The following is a 20138-nucleotide window of genomic DNA, read 5'->3' on the forward strand; positions in this document are numbered from 1 at the left end:
AATATAGCCCGCTTCCTCTGTACTTCAGATCCGAAGTAAGCCCAGTTCATCTAGTCACTGTATTAACAGCATTACCTGAGGAAGATCACAATCTCTTTTACGTTTGCCGTGGAAAAAAATGACAAAATATTCCCTTGTTCACGGGCTTCTTCAGTTATTTGGAGAGATTCAAGGGAATCACAAAAAGTACATACTTGCTTTTTATCTCTCACCCTTTTCCCAGCCTCCACCTTGATTCATCTTGTTATAAACTTTAGTGATTTAACACAGTGTGTTGTCTCCCACTGAGCAAACGGAAAAGTGACAAGAGACAAGGTCGTGCTGCCCTTTGCTCTTCCTGATACACAGGCTATTTCATGTGTCTAAAGCTCTGGCTATAACAGGACTGGAGAAATATCAAAAGATATTAAACTTAAGAAAACAAGTCACCAGGAGACTGTAACCTTCATTAAGTGGGAAAGCAAAAAGATTCTTATTCTTGGCTTTCCTGGATGCTGTGCACTTGTCTGAACCCACAAGGCTGTTTTAATGTTCTATTTTATTTCACCCACTCTTGTTTGAAATGTTATAGTTTCAGAATTGAAAGCAATTTTCATGAATTGATAGTTGAGAGATGCTGGAAGGTGTGTGCGTGTATGCATGTGCCAGCCAAGAAGGCCCTCAGTTGTCCCAGCAGAGGGACAATAAATATGACCATAAATGCCAATAAAAACAAAATGCTGAGTTTTTGCTGAAGATTGATTACAGAGAAGACCTCTGTGAAGACAGTGATTATTGGTCCCTCTTGGATATTTTATGCAATTGTACAAGCACATCAGGGCAACACTTTGATTTGTACTTTTGGTGCATTTGAAAGATAGCAGCAATAAATAAATAAATAAAGGCATCTTCTTAGTATTTGTTTTGTCCACAGTAAATGCAGACCTGGAAAGAAAATATGCATTTTTTTTTTCTTTTATTGCTGCCATTTCAAATATCTAGTAGATTTGAATGGGGAAATATATATATATGTAGGCTTGTATATATATATAGTGATATGCTTTACTCTGCTGAAGGTTTCAAAGGTAAATAAACAAGTTTTATTGGTTGCTTTTACATGTAGATGTAGTATTTAATAGATATATTAAACAGTGATACAGCTGTCAGATATTCTAAGGAAATATTGTGCATCTCACAGCTCAGACTTACAATGTCATAACAAATCTATATTTTACTAATGGAAACAAGGCTTTCTCACATAAAGTGCTCAGAGCATTTGAAGCACATTTTCTACCACACTCATTTCTCCCACACTCTCCCAGATGTTTTGAAATTACACCCAATTGCTGTTGCAAACAAGGCTGTGCTATTGAAATGACCTTCATTTCCTAACGGTTGTGTTGACACATTGAAGCAGGAAATGAGACATAAATGTGGGGTGGAGTAAGGCCTTGGTTGAAAAGATGCAAAACAGAAGGACTCTTTAATGGACCATGGTAGCTCTTCAAGCAAAAAAGATGCAGGACAAGTACCACATCAAAAATGAGATGTAAGCAACTAAGGTGGGACCTTCATATATGATGTGTTGATGCTTAAATGCAGAATTAAAATGAGGCAGAGCCCCTCCACATCCACCAAATCTCTACGGCAGCCAGGATACTTTCTCAGGAGACAGTGAGTTTTAATCATTTCAGAAAGCAGAGAGAATCAAACCTGGGTCTCCTACATCTTTGGGCTATTATTGCTATTTATAGCCTCTAGTGTAAAAGGCTCTGTGTGTTGGAGGTGGATTTGAAATGATCTCACAAAAGAAGAATATATCTGTTTTTCTCTTTCTTCTCCTCTTTAGGCAACGGCAGGGGCACCTGCCCTGTGGGGAAAGTTCCAGGTCATGAGACCTGAATGCTTCAAGTTTTGGAGCTGGCCTTGTTACCCCTATCTAAATTAATCCCTGAGGATGTGCCTGTAGCAGTGACCTGACCTCTGCTGCCACAGCTCAGTGCTGGACCTCTTTTCCTTCTCCCCACACTGCTGCAGTGCTTGCTGTGGCCTGATTGTGCCTATGGAGCAGGTAAGGCAATCAGGCCCCGTGCACCTCCTGCCCGAGTGGCTCCGTGGGGCCCATGCACAGAAATCAGCTCTGTGCTGTGCAGGGTGCTCTGCTCCTCTGCAGAGAGAAGCCAGTGGGGCTGGATCAAGGTCATCAGACGATCAGGTTTACTAAAAATGTCATCTGAGTGTAAGTCCAACCCACAGAACCAATTTCACTCACCCATCACTCATGTTACAAGTCCACAAGTCTGCTCTGAGAGATTGTCTCAGACAGAGTTTTAGAAAAATCTGCTGGGAAAGAGGCAAGGTCAATGCTGAGCCAAGCCAGAGGTGTCTTGTGTTTAGCCAGCTTGCACAGGGCTCGGAACAAACACTGCAGCAGCACGCTCCATCAGCAGATGCTCCAGGTTTGACCCTTCCAAATCTCCATGTGTATGGTTTTAGTCCAAGACTGAGCCATACCAGCAGTCACCAACAGGGACAGAAACTGTAATGCTCACATAGCTAGACAAAATTAAATCTGGATTCAAGCCCACTTTTAATCTTATAGAAGACTCATATCATGCTAGCTTTCCTTCTGTGTTGCAAAAAGCACATTTTCATGCAGCTGTTGTCTTCTGCTCCTTTCTTGTTGATGCCAGGATGTAATAGCAGGGTTACAGTACTGGCCCCTGGAACAAAACAGTTATAGTGAAACTAAAGTACTAGAAGTACTAAAAGATATTAGAGGAGAGAGAATGTAATAAAAGATGATCATAGTCAGCTTTAACTCCCTATGTATTAATGGGCCAAATGCCACTCAAGCTGCAATTTAGAGACGTGATTTCTTGATGTGAACAATGGTTTCTAGGAAGAGTAGCTCTTCGGTACACTGCTAGAGAGAATGGTCCTAGAATTAACCTTTACTGCATATTTCCATCCACAAAAATTTTTACTGGGTTGCAAAGACTTTGTAGTTGTTTCTCACAGATTCTTGGGTGGTCTGGATATAAATTTTGCTTGCTTCAAGAAGGAGCCTTTCTTTGTCCTGAGTTGTGGAGACATTTATAATACCTCAGTCTTTGGCCACAGCGGATGGCAAATAAAGCTCTCCAGAGTGCTTAGTGCTCAATGGCTTGTTGCTACATACTGACCGTTAGTTTGAGATGTCCTTTCCAAATCCAGGGTTCAAAAGGTTTCTGTAGTCTCTGGATAGAGCACACATAGATCAGCAGACAGGGCTGAAAGCACCGCATGTGGCAGATGTGATTATCAAACTGCCATGCTCCCTAGATAAAGCTCCTGAAACCAAGGGAAGTAGTCAAAGTTTCTGTGAGCTTCCCAACAGAAGCCAAATAGAGGCTAAGCTCACCAGCTCTTACAACTGACTCTAATAAGACACCAACCCTAAAAGTCAAAATCTTTTATCTTCTTCCCTGCCAATTTTGAAGAAAGCTGGCTCAAGTTCATCTGAAACTGATGCAAACAGTCCAACACCACGTGTCTTCCTTATTGCTGTCATCTTGTTCTTACTCACATAACCAATCTCTGAAACTTCCAGAGGGCTTCAGGATGGAGAAACTTGGTCTCACAGAAATTTGCTGATATGTGCACTTGACATACTCACTATCACAGTCCCACTAAACTCAAAGGTTTGCCGTTGGGTGGATTTCATAGAGCTGAGTAAGAAATTTAAACATCCTTGCATTAAAGCCTTTGTGAGAACCTCAACTTCTTGAGACCACACTCACAGGAAATTTTTGGAAACGGCAATGTCCAGTGAAGACAGAGAATGAAAAATATATCAAACATCAAGGAGAGTTGAACAGATGAGAGAAAAACTAAAAATGAGGAGCAAAGGAAGGATCTGAAGAAAATTCTTTCTGATATAGCACTCAATGATAAATAAAATATGTACTACCACAATATGCTATAGCAACCTCGCTTTGGGCTGTTCCTTCTCTATCTGATATAAACAAAGTTTCTGCTGCTTATTAAATTCATCATAGTCATGCCTCTGCTGCCTGGAGCTACCTGGTCTCCTCAAATACTTGCATTACAAAACTGCTTCAGGGATTTCATTTCTTGTTGTTATCAAGATCTGCTTTCATCGGGATTTCAGACCAAATCTAATCATCATGCTAATGAAATGCTATCTTGACTGTACACCGTATGCTTTGCTCATAGCCAGTATTTATTTTCTCCCAACCAAAGTCCATTAGAACAGTTTTCTAGACGCAAGGAAGCAAGTACCAGGGCTAGTAGATCTTTCCATCATTGCTGGGTAACTGTGAGCCCTGGGTGGGTGCTCGCTGGAACACTGTTGATCTCACTGTAACCTCTGAAGTCCGTGCCGAGTTTCTTCCGAGGTTGGTTCCCTTCCAGTTTGATATCTGAGTGTAGCCCCAACCTTTCTCACCTGTGTGAGTCATTCTATGACCAGCAGAACAGCGAAATGACAGGGCTTGGTGTGTTCATTTCTGTTCTTTCTTCTTTCCTTTGGCATATTTCCAAAGAAAGTAGGTGGCATTAGCATAAGGCCTAGAGAAAACATGGAGTGCCCATGTGTCTAGCCAACTTAATAATGTCTCCTCTTCCTTTTATTGTACTCAAGCCTCCTGTTCTCTGCTGTGAGAGACATCCAACTGTCTCTGCTTTGTAGCACTACAATTGTCTATCTATTAGATGGGTTTATGGGACTGCAGCTTCTGTTAACACCACAGGTACAACCAGTGATGCAGCTCATACTAGTGTTGGAGTCACCTCTTTATTACAAAACTGTCCAGAATAAAGTTGTGCTGTTATCCAGGCAGGGGAAATGTTCTTGCAGAGATTTGGCTCCCTATTTAACAGACGGAGCTTGCTACCTTCCTTTTTCTGACATCCCTGGGGTCCACCTGGGCCCTGTAACTGGGCCCTGGCTATGGTTAGCAGCCAGGGCTTGCTTGATCCCAGCACCAGCACAACATTGTCAGCTTGTCCTCTTCAAAGACCTTCATTGTCCTCTTCAAGACCACTTTGTCTTGGTCAACCTGCCAGTCACCGCCTCCCAGTGTGGGCTCAGCTGTTCTGGGGACAGCATCTCGTGCAGCTTCAGTTGGATTCACTCTTTTCTCTGTCAGAAATGTGTCTCTCTCGATAACAGATATAGGCTTTGGGTGACATTGGATGGACTGAGTATTCGCAGGGCTAGGAAACTACACATCACAGAAATGGAAAGGACCCGAAGGCATCAGCACTGTGGATAAGTGACATATCCATATGGCTACAGCAATACCCAAAGAAGGGCAACTGCACAGTTGTGTTAGCATAAGGACAGCTGCAAAATGAGGTCCAGTAGGTTCTTGGTCTAGTATGAAAGAGTGACCCTAAATAAAACAGAAGGTAGGGCTCTGCGTAAAAAACAAGCTGTGGTTTCCACCGGGGACAAAAGCCTAACTAGGAGAATGAGTCAGTAAGATGAGTAAGTCTGAGAAATTGAATAAACATTATATCAATTCCCCGTGACATATGGCACCATTAGACTTAGACCAAAGCTGCCAAATCCAGATCTTCTTGTATTTTGGTGTTTCTAAGCCTTCAGACCAGGGTAGCCAGTAGGAAACACCAGGTGCAGAGGCTGAAGAACATGGTAACAGATGGAAGCACCCCAAAGGGTAGCCACAGGCTGTCAACATTTCATAGTCAGAATATGAGGCAAATGTATTATATTGAATTCTATTTCTCATTCTCTATTGAATCTCTCTATTTTGGTATGAATGGCATCTTCAAGCAAAACAGACATTTTCCTGAAATATTTTTCATCAGAAAAGAAAAGAAAAGAAAAGAAAAGAAAAGGAAAGGAAAGGAAAGGAAAGGAAAGGAAAGGAAAGGAAAGGAAAGGAAAGGAAAGGAAAGGAAAGGAAAGGAAAGGAAAGGAAAGGAAAGGAAAGGAAAGGAAAGGAAAGGAAAGGAAAGGAAAGGAAAGGAAAGGAAAGGAAAGGAAAGGAAAGGAAAGGAAAGGAAAGGAAAGGAAAGGAAAGGAAAGGAAAGGAAAGAAAAGAAAAGAAAAGAAAAGAAAAGAAAAGAAAAGAAAAGAAAAGAAAAGAAAAGAAAAGAAAAGAAAAGAAAAGAAAAGAAAAGAAAAGAAAAGAAAAGAAAATTATCCTTTCTTTCATTACTCAAAAGTGTAGTTTTTCTTTCTTAGTAGAAAAACTGATTTGAAAATGGTAAAATCATTCCTCTCCCTCTATACGTACTGCCTTCAGTTTCAGAAAGCAGAGACAAGGCTGGGACTGAAGAACAGATAGAGAAAACCAACCAACCAACTAGCACTTGTGTAACAAGACATCTACAGGCTCTAGCTTTCACTTCTCAGAGACACTGGGGCTTAAAATTAATTTCCTTTCATGTGCAGTTGTAAATCAGACAAAATTTCACTGAATATGGTGGAGTTACTATGATGAGAAAATGATGTAAGAATGTAGCAACATCCGTTCTTCTCTAGTTTAAACAAATCAGTTAGGCTTAGGGTGATTTTTGCAAAATTCAACAACTTTTCTCCCTTCAGATCCTTACAATAACCCAGATTCTGGTTAGCCCTTACAGCTTGGATAAACAGCAGAATCTGAACTAAGACCTCCAAAGATAAAAGCAAATGGAAAATTCAATGAAAAATGAGTTTCACCTTCAGGAAAAATGCACGAGAAAACTCAGAAACTGAGATAGAGAAAATTGCACGTTCTCCTGGTGCAGTTAACATATGGTGGCAGTCATAGGGTTGGCAGGCATTAGGGGCACCTGGGTGGGACAAAAGAGCACCAAAACTGGACTTCACAGTAGGGATGCTGCGGAAGGCTCAAGTTACCTACCTTCATGATTTTTTTTTTCTGGCTAGACAGGATATTAGAGAACTTTATCATCTTTCACATTCTCCCTCCTTGCACTCATGTATGCAACATTTTTACTAACTCGCAGTATTTTTCTTTTCATTTGTAGTTGAAAGCTGAAATCAGTTTTGTACTCCCATGGAACTCTTCAAATTCCCACCCAAATTATTCTAGAGCTGATCTCCTAACCCAGAGGGGCTCTGCTGGCAGTATTTCCATTGAACATCATTTATATTCCCACTGAGTTCAGCGATAAAGCTCTCCCATCTGAATGACTCAGGTCAGCATACAACACTACCTTGCTGAGAGAGTCCATTCCCAATCGGCTTCGTGAGCAGTTACCAAGTAAGCCATCATGCTGTTATGAAGCCACTCTCATTTGGATCCTCTCATTTGCCTGCTGAAGTATAACAAATTATTTTTCTCTTCCTCTTTCTTTCTTTTTTTTTTTTTTCTTCCAAATTATACACAACTGCTGAAACCTAAGCAATGGCTTTTGTGTGAATGTGCAATTGAAGTGGGATCCCTGGTACTAGTTATTATTCCATTTCAGTAATGGTCATACCTTGAAAAGCCAAAGGAAAGCAACAGAGCATAAAAGAGAAGCTCAATGAAGCAGAAAAGGTTTGATATGATATTCAAAGCTCATGTTCTGTTCAGCAGACAAGGTGGGAAACTATCCTATCCAAATATCAATGCTAATATACCCTCTTTATGCAGATCTGGAAATCCAACCCTTAAATATTGTTTTCTTCTTCCTGAGCCTTGAAAACCCAGATTGTGCATTAAGCACCAATGGCTTCTTTTATCAGACATTAACCACAAGGACTGTTCAGGGTTGTTTCATGGAGGAAGGGGAAAAGGGTGCAGTGATTCAGAGGTCATGACTGCTGTATCACAGTCCGCATGGTCAAAGAATACTGAGGTGGGAGTTTAACCCAGAGACCCACCTGAGCCTCTGCTGAGAGCCAAACAAAGAAGAGATTTCTTTTCAAAAGATTTAGAGCAATCAGAACGAAGTTCCTGATCAGATTTAGCCCCTAGAAGTGACCACGTTTTTCCCCACTGACTACAGATACAGGCTTGTATTTGACCTTTTCACTGAAAACTTATAGGGTGGAAAAAAAACACCATATATGAGAAACACTGGTCTTCTGGCAACATCTGTCAATAGTGTTTTTCTCCCTCCAAAAGGCAGATCAACTCTTTGCTCATCCCCTTCCCAGGCATGTCACTGCAGGCTGCTTCTGACATGGTTCTGCCCCTCGGCGGTGGTTTCTCGGGGCCAGACCTGGCCTTCTGTACCTCGTGGTCATGCTGCTTGTTCTGCGGTCATCCTTATTGGTCTGCCTTTGCATTCTGCATTTCTTTTCTTTGAGGACACTGAATAATTTCTCATTTAGCCAGGCTGATGTCCTTTGACATGCTTCCTTCATTTTGGAATAATTTACTCTTCGCTTGCAACATAATGTCTTTAAAGGAAATGCCAGCTTTCTGGGTTATTTTTTCCCCCTATATGAGCTCCTACCTCCCAGTTATCAGGCTGTATCAATGTCTGTGGCTTTGAAGTCCATTCTGTGTATACTCTCTTCTGTTATCCTCTCAGTCATGAATTTTTGCAGCCCATGGACTCTCACCCAAATTGCTTTCCCCCTTCCTATTCTCAACCAATTGCTCCCTCTTAGAGTCAGGGCTGCGTAAGCCATCTGTGTAACTCCTACGTATGGATTCTCTTACTACAGGGTGTAAAGCGACTTGACAGTTTGTGTCTGGCTCTATTCTGCTAATCCTCCCCAGCCTGTGTCCTGGGGTTCATGTCACTCCTCCTCTCAATGCAGACCCTTTCAGCAAGTTGAGCCCCATGCACCACAAGCACCACAGCAACTCCTTCTCCTCCTCCTGAGCAGCCTGTACTTTTGGTGTTAATATGCCAGGCAGCAGAATTGTTGTACCCAGTGTTTCTTATGCCAAATTCATCATAATTTAGAGCAATGAGACTTCCCTTGGCCAGTTTTCCTGGTCAAGCCTCTGGTAATTTTTATGAAGTGCTGTGAAACAGATAAAGAAAACTTTTGGCAAATTTTAATCAGACAGCTTAATACAAACCAGGATTACCCACAGATATTACAATGATGAGGTCAAGATGAAAATGAATATTGAATGAAATGGCTGGGCATTTATCCACGTAATGAAACTACTTAGAATTGCCACTGATTGGATTTAAAATACTTTTAAAAAGAACTTGTGGAATGGCTATAGACCCTTGTTCCTCGGGAATACAAAATCAAACTCTGAGGATTCAGGTGGTAATTTCCAGAAGGCAGGCTGCTCACTGACCACCTCCTGCACTTCCATCTATCCTTTCCTGGAATGCCTGCACCTGCCAGCAGAGAAGACCTCGGACTGACAAGGTCAAGGGCTCAGCACATGTAATCTAGCAGTGCTCACTTGCACCAGCCTGCATGCAAATTTGAGTCTTACATATTCTTCCAGCCACATCTGCTTATTTCCTGTTCTTTACAGGGGAATTTAAAGTTCATTATTCACTCCTGGTTGAGATATTGATAAATGTATGTATTAATTTACTATTTCAGCTGTGTATTTTTTTAGTTAATTACATAGCAACTTAATTTATCTTTTGTCAATTTGTTTTCCCTCAATAAATGATCTGCCAACAATACGTTATTTTTAATTAGCCTGCAGCAAGTGTCTCTATGAATGTAAATCAAATGCTTATTTGAGCCATTAATTGAAAAGGAGAGATCATTGAAATTCATATTGTGTTATTCTTTTTTTTTTAGCTTTTTTATTCTGAAAGGATTATGACAAAACAGTGCCTGCAGCAAGGAATTGACAACACACTGATAATCAGAAAGGAACAGAAATTTAAAAAAAAAAAAAAAAAAAAGAAAGAAAAAAAAAAAGACTATCTATTTTTTTTTTTCTAGCAGATAATAAATGCCAAGTACATAAAACAAAAACTATAGCTGAAAATTTCATTTCTTGATGATTGGAGAACACAGAAACCCATCTCTCCCCAGCCTTTCTCTTATACTTTTTATATATAATTTAGGGAGCAATCATTCTGGTTTTATCTGTATGGGAAGGTACAGAAAACTACCAAGACACTCCTACTAAAGAGTGTTCAGCCTGGTGTAGAGACTAGAAAGTATTCAGGAACTAAGTGTGGGGACCAGAATCATTCTGCTGCGTGCAGGGTTTTGCAGCTGCTGGGGCAAACATCTTCTGGATCACTGTTTCAGACTGTTTTATACCTCAGCCTGTCCCTGCCTCTTTGGATTTCTCTCCAAGGCACTCCCTAGAGGGATGCTAACCTTCTTAGATTTTCATCCCTATGGCAAAATCCTCTCTAGTGTTTGACCACTCCCTAGATAAATGGAAGAACTCTGTTCCATCTGTTATTTATTCTAGAATTTTGTTTCAGATTGCAGAAGCATCAAATCCTGAAACAAAATATATATGCAGTGTCATTTTGTTTTATTTTCTCCATGGTTAATTACAGCAAGTTTTCAGCCTTTAGGTGTCACCTTAAACAAAAGTATTGCTGATCACATTTCAGCCAGAGAGGTGTTCGGGGTTTTTATTGCATTTTGTAATCACACAGTTCTCTCTATTTCAAGCAAAACATCACTGGCCCATCTGGCACATAAACAACAGTTCAAAAGAAAACCATTGTCTTACAATAATGAAGCAGGCAACATTTTTAACCTTGATGTTCTGGGACGTGTAAGTACTTCTTCAGGAAAACAGTGGTTATCTGAACTACCTCTTGGTAGTTCAGATTTTCTGAGGCATTTAGTACAATGGTTTCCCAAAGGGACCTTATCTTCATAATTATCTTCATTATCGTTTCCCTGCGCCATGTGTCACCCTATTTCACTACTCCACCTAAAGTGTCCTTGATCACTGTGTGACTTGCATGACAAAAAGTGTCAGGTACACATTATTTAGAGGAAGGTTCTCTGAATGGGGGTTTCTAATGAAATCTGAAGGAATCATTGTCTTTGAAAGAACATGTCCTGCTGTACTGAGATGAGGGTGCACTACAGCAGCATTTCATCACCCGTTGCTTTCTGCAGTGTCACTGTGACTTTTGCAAATGGAAAGCTGTTGTGATTATCAGTCATTTGATTTCAGAGTTACTATCACTGAACAGGCATAGGTTCTTAATTCAAAGGGCAGCAGGATTAGGGCCTGGGAAGTAAATTATGAAAAATATTAGAAGAAGCACTTAATAAAAAAATCACGGAAGAGCTGGAGAAAAAATGATCTGGTTTATCTGGGAAGTTTTAGTCCCTAGAACAGTTCCAAGCACTCTTTGCCACTTCTGTGTCATGCTCTCCTATGAGATCAGCATCCCCTGTGTTCTGACTGCATCATCTGCCAAGACTGCAATTCCCACTCGGTTGCTAATGGCTCACTGTGCAACCCCTCTGCAGCCCCAGGTTTTAACACCCGTTACTTCTGCTGAAGTCAGGGGCTCTCCAATAAGGTAAGATGTCTTCACAGTCCTGGCATCTGCCTCAGATGCCTGGAGATGCAGATTAAACACTTGAGAAAAGTCCTCTGCTACTTTTAGGACATCAATCCTGCAATCAAGCACTAGTGAAGTACTTAAACCTGTCATTCAGACACTTCCTAATCCAGTTGCCTCTGGACACAGAGTTGCCTCTGGGCACAGCGGGGATGGCTCTGGAGGTGTACCTGCTCTGACTTGGGTCCCCACCAGTCACAGTCCACACAGTACCCCCAACATATCACAGGTGCTTCCTCTGACATGGAGTGCTTCCAAAAGTGCATCTCCAGCTGCATCTCCAGTGTTTCCTTCCATGGGTCCCCTCCATTTCTCCGTTTTCATCTCCCATGTCTCATAATGTCTGTTCATCTCTTCCCTTTCTTGCCCTGTGTGTCCTCTCACGTCTCTCCTCCCAGGCATCCTCCCATATCTCCTTTTTTTCTCTCACCCCCAGGAGGCTGCCACTTTTTCCCCAAGTATTTTTGCAGAGGTGCCACATGCTGCTGTGTTTGGCTGAAACTCTGTCAGGCAGTGGGTTGTTCTCATCTCCTTCTCAGCTAGCTGGAGCTACCTGGGACTGATACCGGGCAGATCACAGCCTCCTCCCACACAGGTCACCACAGCAGCCCCCTACCACTTAACCTCTGCATTTTATACCCAGTAAACCATTGCAGCTCCATCCTCCTTCCAGATGCATTTTGAGGTGGACTGGGACACTTGGGCAGACTCTTTTCTAAGACAGCTTCTGGATCAGACCCAACAGAAGGGCTACGCAGAGGAAGGACTGCTGCTTGGGATCCTGCGGGAGCTGGGGTGAGTCTGTGCTTAGCAGCTGTGATGCTACAGAAGCACTCCAGCTGACATTTAGGAATGGGGAGGATTTTCCCATCCAAAATGTAGAGCCAACAGCAAAGACACCAAGACCCAAGACAACTCCCTAAGAGCCAGCATGAACCAGAAGTTGTGCTCTCACAGGGCTGAAGCAGGTGGGGCAGGAGTAAAGGCAGGAGTCCTTCTGGACTTGTGCTGCTCTATCCAAACGGAGCTGCTCTGTGCCAGAAGGAAGCAGAGAGGTGAAGGTTTCTGCACCAGGACATACAACACGGCACACAAAACCACTTCAGTACCTGCAAAATTCTGGTGACTCATGGCTTAGGCATCTACAAACAGTTCTGAGGATCTAAACTTTGGACTGAGGCATAGCGATTAAACCACAGGTATTCGTACCTGCTTCAAGCTGTCCAAATAGGCATTTGAGGGAATCTCATGCTGCTTAAGTGGCTTTCAAACTGTTGCGTTTCCCAGAATAAACCAGAGATCAGCCAGTGCAGGGGGCAGTAACCATTGAAAACCTCAGCCAAGTCCTTGGTGTTTTGTTTTGTTTTTAACCAGATGTCTTTTCAGGGCATTAACAGAAACATGTCTGAGTAGAACTGGCATAAAGAAGAGCAACTTGAAATAAGCACAGGGGACAGGTTCTCGCTAGGGATGCAAGAGAGAATTGCCCCTTGAAGTCCAAGGTGAAGGACAGTTTGGAAATTGTTCTTCTTTTTCCGCAAGTACAATTTTAAAAAATAAATAAATCTGATTAAAGTTTAATTTTAAGAATGTCCTGTGTTTTCAAATTCTTGATTGAATTACCCTTTAAAAATTAAATTGTAATCCTTTAGGAGCTATTGATTCAGAAGGAAGAAAATGCCAATAGTACCATTCTGGCCTGAAACGCTTCCCATCAAATTGACATAATGCTTTCAATTTGCCTAAATAACTCATTGGATCTGACTTCTTCTCATGGCTGACTTTTCCAGCATTCAGTATCCATTTAGTAAGGCAGAAAGAAAGATGTAGGGGGCCTCATCCTCAATCATGCATGGCAACAAATGTTCCACCGGGGCACAGAGCAACTCCCTGACATCCCTGGCTATGCAGACGCCCTCTTGCAGCCATCAATAATGGGTGTAAGGGGTCTTATAGCACTGCTCCAAGCCCTTGGGGTCAGCGGTGGCCCCCAAATCCTTTGGGTTTCTGAGCATTCTTTGTTGAAAGGTGGCTGCAGAGAGCATAGGAAGAGGAATTTGCCTTGTGCAACCTTGGAGCTGTGCTAAAAGGTGCTACGGAGAACTGACGTCTGCCAAGCAGCATAACACAGCAGCACAGAGAAGGCGTCTGGTTCCTTTTGGCTTCCTACCCAGCCACACAGCTCCCATGTGTGAGACCTGAATGACTAAGAATCAGCCTCAAAACATCCCCCTCCCTCTCTCCCTTGTTAAATTACACCTCCAGCTACAGTGAAGGCACCACAAAAGAAGAAATAAACCTTCCATTATGTTTTGCAGGAGTTTCAGCTCGTTTTTGAGTTAAAACACCAACATGACAAAAAAGTCAGAATGAATAGAGCTACCAAGATATAAACATGGTCTGTATAATTCAGACTCCCCATGCGAACAAAAGGTTGCAGCTCTTGAATAGAGGCACTGTTGGGAAAGCACTTGAAAAAAGGGATGAATCAATTAATGCTTTTGATAGTTTTAATGTCCCACTATCTAAAAAACAAGCACCGCTTTAATAGTGAGATAATTCAGTTTACTGAATCCAATTACATGTAATTGGCTTTTTCTCTTTTTCTCCCCCCTTTTTTAATTGCTGTTGGAACCAGGGCTCTAATGCACTTGTGCTGGCTCTGCCAGATGTTTCAGTTATTGGTGTTGCAAGGGCATGCTAGGGATCACAGGATTCAATTAACATCAGAGGTGCAGCCTTCAGCCTTAACACCACAAACACATCAGTGACTTGTAACTCTGTAACCCTGGATAAAAAAGTGCTTATGAAACCCGGCCAAAAAAACACTTATGAAAGTTCCCAACCACGCAAAGTGTCAGTTACTCTTTCCATTTCACTGGGAGTGTGAGCCTCTTTCCTCTGGTATCATGATCGTGTTCTGGGATATGAGGTTTTTAATCCATCTCATATAGAGAAACACCAAAGGCAGCCAAAGGCACTGGAGGCTGGGCAAGTCTAACAAGCTGTGGGGACCTTGTCGGTAACCTTTGCTTGCTTGCCTGGGACCTCTGCTCAGCAGGACTGCGTCTTTCTTCCTGGAAGCTTTCCAGCCCAAACCTCCCTGGGGCTCCAAATCCCCGCTATAACAGAAATAAGTTTGCTTCAGACATCAGCAACGCAGGCACAACTCGTGTTTGTAGCTCTCTGGAAGTGTTCCACCCACTGCTGCTGACCTGCATTAGAAGTGCAAGGGCATACTAGCTTGCCCCCACAAAACTAGGGGCAACCATGTGGCTTTTTGGGTGCATGAATTTCTCACCTCAAATACAATCCAGCAGTGAATACACAGGTATTGCTAACTAGGGTGCTTTCTGGGAGACACTGAGATGGGGTCTCTGGGTCATACAAGAGAATGGGTCAGAATGTGCATGAACTGCAGCTCCTGTGGGACGCTGCAGAAGCATTCAGAATATTTATTGCCTTTTTAACTGAAAAAAACTGCCTTCCAAATTTTCCATGAAAACAACCTCTTCTCTTCTCTTCTCTTCTCTTCTCTTCTCTTCTCTTCTCTTCTCTTCTCTTCTCTTCTCTTCTCTTCTCTTCTCTTCTCTTCTCTTCTCTTCTCTTCTCTTCTCTTCTCTTCTCTTCTCTTCTCTTCTCTTCTCTTCTCTTCTCTTTTCTCTTCTCGAAACAAAGAAGAAATACTTGAAACCTATTTTCTTAACAAGATGACCATGCTGACAAAAAAATTTCCCTTTGGCTTATTCAGCTGTGGCTCTCCCCTCTGTGCCCATTCTTTACTGTGTGACATTTGAACAAACTCCTGTTGAGTGAATTGTTGCCGGATGGGAAGAAGGCAGCATGCTGGAAATGCTGGGTGCTGTTATTAGCGTAGCAGTGATTGACAAGGCGATTCACGCAAGTGGATGTAGCTGGCAAGGTATTGTCAGATGCCCAGGGATGAAAGGTGCTTCAAGCATGCAGAGTGCTGCTCTGAATTAGCATCAGCATCTAGCAGCCAGGGCAAAATGCCTTGTGTTGAGTCACAAAATACTAAATTTATGGCTAGGCAAACAACCTGGTACAGGAAATCACATGGTGGAGGATGGGACAGGTGCTGCATTGCTGTTAAAGCAAATTAAATCCCTCCTCCTCCTCTCCCCCCTCCCCCTGCCGCCCCCCCCCCCCCCCAAGTGCTGAAGTGCTGTTTGCTATACTTACACTGTTTTCCCTTCATCTTGCAAACCCTGAATGTTGCATGCTGCTGTCACCCCAGGCTCATTACCACCTCAAGTATGCAATGGGAAATTTGATTTAATTAGTCACTAATAGAGAGTTAAGGAATTTAGCCCAGAAACTGCTGCGTCCAGGCAGTCATGGGGGTGGCTAATCTGTATTCATCGAACTGACTTTATGACTGAACTTCTCAGCATTCTGAGCTCAGGGGATTTGGAGGTACGGGAATAACAACAATTGCTAGCTCTGCCCCTCTCAAGAGACATCATCTTTTGTACCTTGCCCAGCAGAAACACTGCCACATCATTTGGCTGATCTTCTACATCTTGCTGTTGGATGCACAAAGAAAAGGAGGGGGGTGAGGGGGTGTCCTCTTTACAGAAAGACTCTTAATCCATTGCACAGAGGGGTTTCCTAACAGTCCTCTGCATGTCCTGACCCAGGGCTGGACCTCCCTATCTGCTCACTGAGGGAGGGTGTGCACAAGTGGGGCCTCCTTGCACCTTTAGAGACATTTCTCCATCTGTGAAAACGGAATCTCTGCTGGGCAGTCCCAGGAGAAGATAGCCCTTCCTCCTTTTGCCTCGGGGACAGCCAGGTGGCTGCAGAGTGGGTCTTTACCAGCAGCTGTAAGGTACATCCGGGCATCCTCTTTTCCAGGCTTGTAATTTAGTGATGTTCTTCAGAAGTATGAGAAATATAAAAGGGAAAAGATGATTTGAACTTCTTTGATCCTACAAAAGAATTGAGTTTCAGTTCAGTTTGAGTGTGGGGGAAACAGTTTGGATCATTTCCGTTCTAATGGGGTCATCCAGTTCTGATCTATAGGATTTGAGAAGAAATGTAGAACATTGTGAACCAGATGGGAACCCAACTCCAAGATCCCTCCAAGCTCCTCCATTCGTTTTTAAGACAGATGCTTTGCAGGATGAGTACTAGCTGTGGGGTTAGAAGCTATAAATACAGTGTGCCAGACCTCCAGGCTGCTTTGCAGGTTGCTTTTGTACTAGCTGCAAAGAAATCCTCCAAAGTTATATTCAAAGAAAAAAAGTTCCTTTCTTACTTGGGCTGTTAAGAATATTCTTTTCACTGAACATTTGTTCGACATTGTCTGGGTCAGGTGATTTATCCCATGCCCTGTGTTATGGTAGAGTTTTTTGCTCTGCCTCTTTTTTCCCAGCCACACCCACTTCTAACAGGATTTTGTGTGTGATTAGCAGGAAGCTGCTAAGGTAAATGCTGATAGCTTTCCATGTTTATTCCTCTGAAGTGCTAATTGACTATGGTGAATCTCAGGTCTCTGAAAAGAGGACAAATGCAACTTCTTCCCAGTATACTAGTTCTGCAAATTTCATTCATTATCATTTGATAATGTCACCCATAACTATTTCAAAATGACGGATTTTAACAATTTGGGAATGTCTATGCATTCAGTAGCAGAACTCTGTTTTTTCCCTCTTTATGTTGCAGCGCTTTCCAGAGTCTCACAGAAAGTCAGTGACTGCAGACACACAAAGAAGCACCTTCTGTTTGAAGGACTCCTGGAGATTCTCACTTTGACTGTCTCAGCTAGTGCTATCTGGAAAAAAACTGTCCTTTTCTGTGGACTGTGATGTTACCCAGTCCTGACCAGTCCAAAATACCAAGATCTCATGGCTGAGTGACTCCTGAATATCATGGAGATAAGGAACTTGCTTGGGGCTGTACCTTTTGCAGGAAAAACGCCCTTTGTCCTACACTCTGTTTCTTGCCTTGAAGCCAATTACTTATCCATATAGTGACATTGTGTCTTATCCCACATCCCTGAGTTTCCCTAAAAGCACTTTGCAGGAGACCTTGGCAGGAGCTTTCTAGTGATCCAAGCAGACCGCAATAAATGGATATTTATTCCCTACAGGCCTGTTGAGCACTTCAAACTGTGCCTATACTGTTTTCTGTTATACTGTTTTTTTACTGTGTTTATCCTCTGGACTTTCCAGGTCTCCCCTTACCCTTACCTCATTTCATACTGATTTGTCTGCTGCAACCCTTAGGGTCCCAGCCTGTAGAGCCCTTTATATCCAGGTATGCAAGTGTCCTTCTCAGTGCAGATGCCTTAACACCTGACAGAGTAATGAGGGAACAGGAACTGCAAGCTGCAGCTTTCAATGCTTACTGGCTTTTTGGCACTGCTCTCCAGGCTGAGCTCCACGGACTAAAGGGATTTTCAGGCAGGTAACTAGGAACGTCAACCTACTGGCAGCAAGCTGTACTTGAAAATGGTTGGAGATCTACAAAATAAGGAACTTTAAAGATCACTGAAAAGCATTAAATTAATCTCCCTGGTACTTAACTGTTTCTTACTCTTCATTTTTTTCCCCCAAGCCATGTTTCCCAAAGGTGCCTTTCATGCAGTAAGAGCCTTTTCAAGATACAGCACTGGGTCTCATCATTCAAGCACACTGTATTTGCCACTTTTTTGGTACTCTGAAAAATAAATAATTTTAAAAACAAAATCTTAAGGAAACATCCCAGACCAAAGCAATGATTATTGTTACTGATTTGCCTGTTTTTCTCCTTCTTGCTTGCTTCTGATGTAGAGACCAGGGTCTTGCTTAGTCTGTCACCATTCTTTTGGCAAGCCTTGGAGAAGACACAACCCTTTTCACCTCCTTCATTTTCACCCTTGACTCTTTGCTGGTATCATCTTTAAAGACTGGGATCCCCAAGATGGAGATTACTGTGTCACAGTGTATTAGTGCAGACAGTACCCAACACAAAAGGGTACTAATCGTGGCTGGGCCTTCATATACTACTATGTTACAACTGTTATAATAATATCATAGCACCAGAGACCTGGATCTGGCTGTTGTGATCCAGAATTTGGATTTGTCTGCTCATCCACAGCTCCTCAGGACAGGACAGAGCTGACCTGAGCCACGTGTATGTTCATGTAGATGCTCAAGAAGAAAGCTGCATGTTTCTGTGTCTGTATTTTAACACCCGCAGCAGAAAGCAGCCGGTAGCCGCTGCGGCCTGCCTGCCCCCTGAGCAGCACACCTCCACTGGCTCATTACACATTACGAGAATATTTATACTGCAGGCTGGCACACCCGCTGCTGGGGAGATGAATTGCTGTAAGTCATCTCAGCCAAAAGAAAACAATTAAAGGAAACTGAAACGGGCAGCATTTTTATCTTTTTGCTTTGCAGCTTGCAGCTTCCCCGGGGATGGGGAGTGCTAGGAGCTCTGCAGAGCCCTGGGTGGCAGCAGAGCCCCGCAGCTTCCGCGGGCAGATTTAGTGCTCATGTTTCTTGCAGCACAGGGAAGTGGCAAGGCTTGTGTGTCCAGCTTGTGGATGGTGCTGATTGCTCATTAAGACAAATTAGATCAAAGCAGGGAAAGTGTTTTACTGGGTGACTCAGCATAAACCACCCCAGGAACATGATGCTGGTTTGTTCCCTCCTGTGTGGTGACCAGCTTCCTCTGTGCTGGAAGAAACAGGACTGGCTGGAAAATAGATTTTCCAACCCATGAAAATTTGCTCCTTTTCTCTTCTAAAATAGGAAGCCTAATTCCCCAGGAAAAATACCGTCCTCTGAAAAGTTCCAGAATATTTAACTGTGTGGAGGGGAAAAACTATTTTCAGCCATAACTTGTTTTCCAAAAATTCATTTTGGTCATGAACATCTTGACCTGAAAGCATGCGGATGGAGGCAGACTCACAGCGCACCTGAGGCGAGTCGTGCCTGCCGCCATTTGGCAAAGAGGCGCCATTTTCTGTCTGTGGGCAGCACAGCGAGGTTTGTGATGTGGCTCCCAAGAAAGGCACCCAAACCTCCTCACTGCTCTCAGTCAGTGTCCTCAGATTATTTTTTGCCCTCCCACCTGTAAAACTTCTGGCCCTTCCGTAATCTGCATTGTTTACATGGCTGACCTGTTTCTCTTAAACGGCCATATCAGGAAAATGCTCACCCTTCCAACACTTCAGTTGATCATTATTATCAGAAGCAACAGTGGGAAAAAAAAGGCCTAGAGCCTTTCAGAAGCCTCCCTGGGCTCACGTTTGTGGTTGTCCAAGTGAAGGTGGAGGGACACGCAGCCTGTGGGCTGGCATAACATCCCCTCACAACCTGTGGGCAGGGGGCTGCACGGACAGGCAGGGGGCAGCGGTGCGGTGCGGGATGGTCGGAACGGGGCATTACACCGGGCTGAGGCGGTGGCTGGCAGAGCAGGGGGACACAGACACCCCCAAGGGACACACACCGGAGCAGGGATGGCCTTGAGGGACCATGGACCCACCTGGATGCCCCTGAGGAGCCAGAAGCTGCTGGGAAGGCACGGTAAGAAAGCTTTGTCATGGTGTTGGGACATGGGGCAGGCTGCGTGGGGAGAGCACGTGGAGAGCCTGGGGAGGGGGGAGGAAAGGAGCTCCTGAAGTCTTTAATTACACCTCTTATCTTCTTCACAACACCCAAATCGGTCATCAGGATTTGGTGCTAATTGGC

The sequence above is a fragment of the Aythya fuligula genome, chromosome 23, assembly GCF_009819795.1.
Source record: "Aythya fuligula isolate bAytFul2 chromosome 23, bAytFul2.pri, whole genome shotgun sequence".
NCBI lineage: Eukaryota > Metazoa > Chordata > Aves > Anseriformes > Anatidae > Aythya > Aythya fuligula.